Raw genomic sequence first — 10590 nt, 5'->3', positions numbered from 1 at the left:
TCTCCAGAGGAGAGATTTGGATAATGCAATAGAAGCTGTGGATGAATCTGCTTTTCTGGAAGGTCCTTTGGGTCGATTGCGCTCAGTGGTGCAGGTTCTGGGCCTTCATCTGTATCCTTCAGTTCGCTCCTCTCTGCAGGCCTCAGCATTGAAGAACAGTCTTGGCACTTGCATACATACTCTTCTTGTTCTACCCTCACCCACATCGGGATAAGCCATGATCGCAACCATTGGCTTTTCCGTACAAGATCTTCCACAACGTGGGTACATCTTCCAGTCAGGCCTGGATGCAGCCACTGCTGCTTGGAGCAGAGATGAAGAAAGTGTTCTCCTTAAGTGGCTTACTGAATGATGAGGAGCAGAATAAAGGTCTTTGATCAAAAAGGAAAAGATAGGAAGGGAAGGGAAGGGAAGGGGAGGGGAGGGGAGGGGAGGGAAACTATTGGTTACTGGGCTTAATACTTGCATGACGAAATGATCTGCACAACAAACCCTCATGAACATGTTTACCTATGTAACAAACCTTCACATGTACCCTCAAATCTAAAATAAAAGTTAAAAAAGAAAATCTGGAAGGAACTAGGGCATTGTGGGGCCTTAAGAATAGGGCCTCCAGGATTGTCCCAGTTTATGCCTGTCATCCTGGTATAGCTATAAATAATCTCTTCTTTCACTCTCAAAAGTGCCTTGGTTTGAAATAAATTATGTGGTCACTCAGCCAGTTTAAGGAGGCAATTGACTTGCTTAGCACTGTCTTTATGTCTCCCTATGGGGTAGCTTTTACTATTCATTGTTTACCCAACTCTGAACACATCCAGTTGTCACTCAACCTTCTATTCCTGGTGTCTTGCAAATGATGGGTATATAAAGGTGTTGGTTGAAGGAATGAAAGAATGGGAAGAGGCACTACTTGTTGATGGTAATTGGGACCTGGAATCATAGAGTTAATTTGGGAAGAGACCTTCAAACTCATCGGTTTGTAGGTGTGGAAACTCAGCCTCAGAAATGTGAAGTAGCTTGCTCAAGGCCATATCGTTACTGGCAAATCCAGAGCTTGATGTTTCAAAACTATTACTACTCAAAATGTGGTCCCTGGATGAGTAGTACCAGAAGTACCTGGTGGTCTGTTAGAAAGGTGGAATCTCAGGTCCCACCCCAATAACTATGTCACTGTCTATAAAGGAGCCAATATTTTATCCTAATTCCAGGCTAATAAGTTAGGCTGTTACTGTTTCATGGATGCCGACAGAGCACGCAAGCCCTGGATCAGAGATAAAGGATTTTATTACTCTCATCACAACTAGCATCATGAACATAATGTTGTTTTTAATCAGGTCCCCGTTTCTCCCAAGTCTCATAGGGGAGATGTGGAGAGAGGCCCAGGTGATGCTGGGTTTGTGTCACAGCTGAGACACACTAAGATTAGGGAGCTCACTGTTTTTCTGGCGAGCAGTAAACAAGCCTGCTCTTGGTTTTTTGTTTAGCGTGGGGGGTGCTGGGGAGGGCAATTACTTCGTCCCACGATGTTACTCTCTGCAACAATAACCCTATGAATTGGTCCTGGTAATAAGCAGCCAGAGTCTTGCATTCTTGTGATGCAGAGCAAGAACATGTAGGGGCATTGAGGGCCCATGGTGCACTGCTTCTCCCAAGAATCTACGGAATCAAAATCTACATTTTTTTTTTTTTTAAGATGGAGTCTCGCTCCTGTTGCCCGGGCTGGAGTGCAGTGGTGTGATCTTGGCTCACTGAAACCTCCGCCTCCCGGGTTCAAGCGATTCTCCTGCCTCAGCCTCCTGAGTAGCTGGGATTACAGGCATGTGCCACCACGCCTAGATAATTTTGTATTTTTAGTAGAGACGGGGTGTCTCCATGTTGGTCAGCCTGGTCTCGAACTCCCAACCTCAGGTGATCTGCCCGCCTCGGCCTCCCAAAGTGCTGGGATTACAGGTGTGAGCCACCGCGCCTGGCCAAAATCTGCATTTTAAAGAAGCTCCCTTAGTGATTTGTTTGTACATTAAAGTATGAGAAGTGCTGTTCTAGACTGCATGTCCAGAGCATCTGCTGTTTACAAATTAAGCCATTCATATACATGGAATCAACCTAGGACTCATATCATTACCACGTGACATGGTTTGGCTGTGTCCCCATCCAAGTCTCATCTTGAATTGTAGCTCCCATAATTCCCACGTGTTGCGGGAGGGACCTGGTGGGAGAGAATTGAATCATGGGGATGGTTTCCCCAATACTGTTCTCATGGTAATAAATAAATCTGACAAGATCTGATGGTTTCATAAGGGGTTTCTGCTTTAGCTTGGCTCTCACTCTCTCTTGCCTGCTGCCTTTCGCCTTCTGTCACGATTGCAAGGCCTTCCCAGCCATGTGGAACTGTGAGTCCATTAAAACTTTTTCTTCATAAATTACCCGGTCTTGGATATGTCTTTAACAGCAGCGTGAAAGTGGACTAATACACCAGAATTTGCATCTCTTCCTCTCACAGCCGTATTCATTTTCACTGGCCCTGACTTTACAGTATAACAATGCCGGGGAAGGGAGAGGGGAAAAGAGTCAAGAGTGGAGAAGAAAAAGAGGAGCTCATACAGTAAGTTCCAAACAGGGAATTATTTTTCTCATATAACAAATCCAGAGATAGTAGTTCAAGACTAATATGCTAAATCCACAATGCCATTAGGAATCCGTATTGTTTTCATTTTTCTGCTTTTTCATCGTTAGCTTTTGGCTTTCATCCTCCTGATTGCAAAATAACTATTGCACCTCCAGGCATCACGCCTTTATTCAAAGTAGAAAGGCAAAAGAGAAAAATCCATGTCAGATGAGCAGTTCCTTTCTACTATTAAAATAATGATTTTGCTGAAGCCCCATGCAGTGTACTTTTGTCCAAATTCCATTGTTCAGGAATGGGTCACATAGCCCACACCAAGCTATAAGGAAACTGGGAGACTATGTATTTTTTTTTTTTTTTTTGAGACGGAGTCTTGCTGTGTCGCCCAGGCTGGAGTGCAGTGGCCGGATCTCAGCTCACTGCAAGCTCCGCCTCCCAGGTTCACGCCATTCTCCTGCCTCAGCCTCCCGAGTAGCTGGGACTACAGACGCCCGCCACCTCGCCCGGCTAGTTTTTTGTATTTTTAGTAGAGACGGGGTTTCACCATGTTAGCCAGGATGGTCTCGATCTCCTGACCTCGTGATCCGCCCGTCTCGGCCTCCCAAAGTGCTGGGATTACAGGCTTGAGCCACCGCGCCCGGCCGAGACTATGTATTTTAAGTCGTCCATTGCCCCTGAAATAAAGTTGCAGTTTGCTTAGAGAGGAAGATAAGAGTGGTGGATATTAGATAGACAATTAGTAGCTCATGCCGTAGAGCCCACCCAAGCACACTGGGAATGGGGAGGGAGCAGGGGGATGTCTGGTCCCAAAGTTTATCACAAGGAGTAAAGAGGGCCATTGGCCTTGGCCTTGCAGTCACAAAAGGCCTCAAATTTAGTCTTTTGGCTTCACATATATTCAATCATTGCATTTTGTATGTATATTAAAATTATAAATGTATTTAAGCTAAATTTAATATACAGTGCATTTTAAATAATTCTCTTTTGCTTTTTTTTTTGAGACGAAGTCTTGCTCTTGTCCCCCAGGCTACAGTGCAATGGCGTGATCTTGGCTCACTGCAACATCTACCTCCTGGGTTCCAGTGATTCCCCTGCCTCAGCCTCCCGAGTAGGTGGGAGTACAGGGGCCTACCACCATGCCCAGCTAATTTTTGTATTTTTAGTGGAGACGGTGTTTCACCACGTTGGCCAGACTGGTCTCAAACTCCTGACCTCAGGTGATCTACCTGCCTCAGCCTCCCAAATTGCTGGGATTACAGGCGTGAGGCACCGCACACAGCCTTTTTATTTTTCTTTTTTTGAGATGGAGTCTCGCTCTGTTACCCAGGCTGGAGTGCAGTGGTGCCATCTCGGCTCACTACAACCTCTGCCTCCTGTGTTCAAGCAATTCTCCTCCCGAGTAGCTGGGACTACAGGCATGCACCACCATCACTCAACTAAGTTTTGTATTTTTAGTAGAGATGGAGTTTTGCCATTTTGGCCAGGCTGGTCTCAAACTCCTGAGCTCACATTGATCTGCCCACCTTGGCCTCTCAAAGTGCTGGGATTACAGGTGTGAGCCACTGTGCCTAGCCTCTTTTGGCTTTTCTTTACTAAAAAAAATAAAAAAATAAAAAACACAAAACTTCCAGGAGTTTCAAATTTAGTAGTAACCTATGTCTCTCTTATTTGTGGCCCTTTTGCAATGACATAATCAGTAAGAATGGGCAGTTGATGGAGTCCCACATATATCAAAAAGAATTATCCTCTGTGATCTGGAGAAGTCAATTGGGCTAAGTAGGAGCAAAGCAAAGCAAGAGACATTTGGTGTTATAGTTTTGGCTTTTTCTATGGGTGGTAGAAAGTGGATATCTTGGGTCTGGGAGCCATTTCGATGGCTTTACATCCTATCCAAGGCACTTCTTAAGGCAGGACAAAAGTAAAATTCCTGCCTCAGTGTAACCAAAGTCTGTTCTCTTTTTTTTTTTTTTGAGACGGAGTCTCGCTCTGTCACCCAGGCTGGAGCGCAGTGGCCGGATCTCAGCTCACTGCAAGCTTTGCCTCCTGGGTTTACCGTTCTCCTGCCTCAGCCTCCTGAGTAGCTGGGACTACAGGCGTCCGCCACCTCACCCGGCTAGATTTTTGCATTTTTTAGTAGAGACAGGGTTTCACCGTGTTAGCCAGGATGGTCTTGATCTCCTGACCTCGTGATCCGCCGGTCTCGGCCTCCCAAAGTGCTGGGATTACAGGCTTGAGCCACCGCGCCTGGCCCAAAGTCTGTTCTCTTAAGCAGAATTCTGAGTCAAGATCATGACGCCCAGAGTGGCTACTTTATCCTGTTTCTCATTCCTCCCTTTTTCTTAACTCACTCCTTGAAGGAATCTCAGTCAGTATGCACGTAGGGCAGATGCTGTGAAAGGGAAAGTTGCTATAGTAGGTTCAGTTAGAGCAAATTGTAGCACTGAACTTTAGCTAGTGTCCACTTACTCCAAATCTAGGCACCCAAAGCACCCCAAGCCCATGGTTCCCCATGTGGTACTCTGGCTGCGTTACCTGCTTCCCTCTAATTGTTATAGAAAATACCAATAATGTTAGGAATGATGCCTTAGGTCCTTCTACTCAAAATGTGATCCACAGACCAAGATTATCTAGGAGCTTATTAGAAATGCAGAATCTGAGTCCCGACCTCTGATATTCTGAACCAATATCTGCATTTTAACACTATCCCTGGTGATTCGTGTGCACGCTGAAGTTTGAGAAGTTCAGCCTGAGCTGTGTTTGAGCGAATCTGTGTTTGAGGTCTGAGAAGCTCAGCCTAACAATGTGGTCTTCAAATCACATATCTAACTCTTTGCTCATTCAGCCACTTATGATTGCAGATAGCTGCAGCAGGAATGCCTATCTCAACATCCTTTTCATTCCCTTCCTAATAATAGAACCTCCACTTTATTTGAGGTAACAATGTGCCTGGCTAAAAGACTACGCTTCCCAACTGCCCTTGTAGCTAGATGGGGCTATGAGACTAGATCTTCATCAGTGAAGTGTAAGTGGAAATATTTATGGGACTAACAGAAAGTCTCTCGAAACTCAGGGGATGTATCCTTCTTTCTTCTTTCCTCCTTATTGCTGCCTGGGACATGGACATCATGAGTGGCTTTTAGCAGTCATCTTGGACCATGGAGTGACCTTGAGAAAGGAAGTTACAGGTTGAGGATGACAGAGCAGAAGAATGAAAGCTTATAGTTCAGATGACACATTGAAATTACTGTATCGATTTGGACTTACATATGACCAGACTTCCTTTATGGGAAAGAGAAATGTCTGTCTTGTTTAAACCACCATAATTTGGGTTTTCTGTTTCTATAACTGTTATTTGTGTGTCTAGAACTTACTGGCAAAAATAATGCAGATGTTCAGCTCCTCAGAAAGGAGTCTCCTCGTAAATCAATAAAATAGAATTCTAGTTTATACATCAGTCTCTCTGAACTCCACTTATGTGAATCTGTCCCTGAGAGATGACCTGGTGACTAAGTGCTGGGAGGAAGGCAACAAGGGTGCCAGCTGGGGAGGAACACTTGGTGGCCAGCTGGTCCCTCTCAGGCAGCACACCTTCTTGCTTTTCGTTTTCTTCTAACCTTAATATGTACAATTAGCAAGAGATAGAGGGAAAACAAAAGGCCTACCTAATTTCAGACTGAATAATCCATTGTTCAATCTCTAAGAATCAACTTATTTATAAACTATTTCCTGAGTTAGGAAGTTAAGTGGTCTTTGTTGTTGTTATGTCTTTGAATGTTCTAAGTAGAACATTCATCTCTTTTGAAGGCTATTGTTGTATTCTTATTAAGAATTTCACTGTCATTCTGACATCTTAAATCACTTTCCACACTACAGGGATAGGTGTTAATAATTAATATTTGTATTATGCTATCTTATGAACCCTTTTGATTACTCAGTTTATTTAATCCTCAACAGCCCCATGAGTAGGTATTCAACCCATTCATCTATAGATGAGGATACTGAGACTTAGAGAGATTAAGTAATGTACCCAAAGATACACAGCTCGGAAGTAGCATTTTTCCAGTCTCCTTGCCACCATGCCACACTGCTCTAATTCTATACAGAGACTCACATTATGAGGCCAGAGTATATGTGGATGGGACATATTGGGGATGTGGTACATAGAAACTTTTTCAATCACACCATGTAGACATTGCATATTTATACATGCAACTGTCTATTTACGGCTGCAGGTTACACATCAGCTGCAAGCTGGTTTAGTTTTTCCTTTCTGAAGAGCTAGAAGGCACAAGAGATTATCCACATTACCCCCTCATCCCTCAGACTCCGAAGTCTAGAGAAGTGAAATCATTTATCCAAGATCTTAAGTAGGTACAAGTCCTAGATTATACACCCCAAACCCCTTAACTCCATGAGAATGAATGTTCCTTCTAAAACATCATCATGATTCTCAGTAAATTCTGAGCAGATCATGGATATCACAGCAATGTTTTGGCCAAGATGAAAAAGTATCTCTGGCTTGATAATTGTATCAAGATGCAATCCTGGTCCCTAGTTAAATCTGGAACTGACTTCCAGTCATTAACACCAAAATGAATCATTGGCTTTTCTGAAACCTGCATATTAGTACAGGAATTAATTCACTTAGAAGCCACAGCCTGCACAGCAGCTCTGGTCTTAAAACAGCACATAATTACCTTCAAAATACTTTTTTTTTGTTTGTTTGTTTCATTTTTGAGACAGTATCTCACTCTGTCGCCCAGGAGTACAGTGGTACAATCTCAGCTCACTGCATCCTCAACCTCCTGGGCTCAAGCCAACCTCCCACCTCAGCCTCCTAAGTAGTTGGGACTACAGGCATGCACTACCACAGCTGGCTGTTTTTTGTACTTTTTGAAGAGATGGGGTTTCACCACATTGCTCAGGCTAATCTCGAACTCCTGGACTCAAGCGATCTGCCTGCTACAGCCTCCCAAAGTGCTAGGATTACAGGCATGAGCTACCGTGCTTAGACAATACTTTGAATATATATTGAAAAGAGCCTGAAATCAATCACAGGGTACCTTAAGACATAAATATTACTCTGTGGAGCTATAGACATGAAATTGACTGTATGTAAGCTCTAAACCGTCAACTTGTCTTCTGATGTAGGAAGAGCTAGCTGTTCTTTTGAGCACCAGACGAAGCAGTTAGACTTCATGTTGTAATTACAGTTAGACTTCATGTTGTATGAAAAACTCCGTATCTTTATATGCTAAAAGCATATTCAATATGGTCAAGATGTCCCCACCATAAGAGGTAGGTGAGCAGTAATATGCTGGTAGGCTGGCTCCCTGAAATAAAGCATCCTGATTTGTAGCATTTGCTGATATCCATGGTGCAAATTTCCCCTATGGCCAGATTGAAGCTCCCAACATAATGTAAGTGAGCACAGCATTGGGAAGAGATGCACTTTTTAGCTCTGGCACTTTACCGAGAGTCCAGAACTGAGATTGACTTAGGGGTCTGTAGATTCGTATCTCCCACATTGCTCTCATTCCAGGACATATGCTTCTTGTCCAGAACATAAGTCTGAACCATTTAATTTTTTCTTTTTCTTTTTTGTGTTTTGTTTTTTGGACCAATGCATTCAAATGAGTCAATGCAAATAAACTGCATATGTGATTCTTCTCTCCCTTATTTGGGAACCCGCAAAATTCGTTGCATCTTAATGAAGATCCAGCGATATTCACCCAGGTCATTTGCGAACCAACTGTTTTTGTGATGTCCTGGTTGAATTTATGAAACACAGAAGAATATACTCTCCCATATCCACCTCTGCAATGCTCCCAGATTCCCTACTGCCCTGGTCTCTCTGGGCAAACAGAATGAAGAGTTAAGTTCATACCAGCTGCAGTTTTAATATCCCCTAGCTGTGTAAATGTATGGATGCTAAAGCCTTATTTTTTCTGTTACTTAGTATGACATTGGTGGATATTATTTATGCAGGCAATAAAAAATTACATTACTGTGTCACACTAAAAATAAAAATTAGAATATGCAAACATTTAATTTCCATTTTTGGCAAGAAGCTTTTTAAAAATGTTTTTATTGAAGTTCACATACATATGTTAAATTACACAATGTACATTAATCTTAAATGCACAGCTTGATAAATTTTTACCTAGGTACACACATATAACAACCATCCAGATCAAGAACTAGAACATTTCCATCCCAGAAGTCTCCTCCTCATGCCCCTCCCCAGTCAATATATGCCCCTCGCCAAGGTATTTTAATATGTTTGTTTGAAGATAGTTCTTAATCATAAACTCATAATAGTAGAACTGGTCCAGAATGCTTATTGTACAGATGAGGCAATGGAAACTCAGAGGTTAAGTGGCCCATTCACACTAGTTTGTTGTCTGGGCTAAGTTTAGGATTCAGTATCTAACCCTAGCCCAATGGCTCTTAAAGGGTGCCCCCAGACCAGCAGCATCAGTATCACACGTGAATTCATTAGAAATGCAAAATCTTACGCACCCACCCCAACCTAAGGAATTAGAAACTCTGGGGTGGGACTCAACGATCTGTGTTGGAACAAACCCTCCAGTTGTTTCTTATGCTCATTCAAGTTGAAGAACCACTGGACTACACCAAAGTCTATAAGTCAAATATTAAATTTAATAGAGTTCTTGTTTAATTGTGAGATTTTACTTAATACCAGGCATGAAATAGTTTTAAGGGGGTGCTTAGGAAGCATGGGTGTCCGTCTATATTATTCAGTCAGTATAAAAAGGTACCCATTATTAGCATGATGTGGAAAAAGAATATGGTCTTAGTCTGCTATTCATTAGCTGTGTAGATTGAGCAAGGCACTTAATCTCTTTGAGATTATTACATTTGTTTTGTATAATGTGTGTATTAATATATCAATAGGTGTGTATTACCTTATTTTTAGTAGTTGTATATGTGAAATATTTTATAATTAAAAATTGAGGTGGGACGCAGTGACTCACAACTGTAATCCCAGCACTTTGGGAGGCTGAGGGGTGGATAGCTTGAGCTCAGGAGTTTGAGACCAGCCTGGGCAACATGGTCAAACCCTGTCTCCACAAAAAATACATAAATTGGGTGGGCGTGGTGGTGCGTGCCTGTAGTCCCATCTACTCGGGACACTGAGGTAGGAGGATGGCTTGAGCCAAGGAGGCAGAGGTTGCAGTGAGCCAAGATCGCACCACTGCACTCTGGCCTGGGCAACACAGCAAAATCCTGTCTCAATCAATAAAATAAAAATTGGAATGAAAATTTTATATGCGTTCAAGAAGGATTTCAATGAGATAACTCAAGAAAAGATAACCAAATATTGTAAAATAAGAAAAGAAACTCCTTGAAATTTTACCACACAGAAAGTTCAGGTTAGACACATAATAATTTGCCCTTATTTTGAAAGGTTTTTAGGTAATTACGAGGCAGAGCAAGCTATTTAACACTCTTGTCCCTCGGTTTTTTCTAGTAGCTGAACTATGAAGTCCTTTACAGCTCTAGTATTTTATGAGATCCTAGAACTCAAAGCACTTTTTGAGAGCCTAGAATTCAGATCAGCTTGCCAGGGGTGCCCTGCTCCTGGCAAAAGTTAAAGGCAGTTTATTTCTGTCAGAGATAATTAAGCTGGGACAATTTTAAGGATGTAATCGAGACCTAGAGCTGGCAGACCAATTAGGAACCAGCCGGAGCAGTGAGAGGAGGGATGCCGTGAATGTCATTGCTGCTGATAAGACAATGACTGTTCTGCCCTCCTTGATAACACCAATGTTTGGGGAACAAGTGTATTTACCTTGTTCTTAAGTGTTGGGTTATTTTGAATTCCACTTTAATAGTTACCTCATTGCCTAGCAAAATTGGATAATAATTAAAATATATACCATAAATTCAATGTCATTTTTGAATGAATTATGATGACAGTATTATGGTTATGTTTTTGAAAC

This window comes from Colobus angolensis, unplaced genomic scaffold (assembly GCF_000951035.1).
Source record: "Colobus angolensis palliatus isolate OR3802 unplaced genomic scaffold, Cang.pa_1.0 Scaffold56, whole genome shotgun sequence".
Classification (NCBI taxonomy): Eukaryota; Metazoa; Chordata; class Mammalia; order Primates; family Cercopithecidae; genus Colobus; species Colobus angolensis.
The sequence above is the reverse complement of the archived record's forward strand: the minus strand, read 5'-3'. Positions refer to the sequence as shown.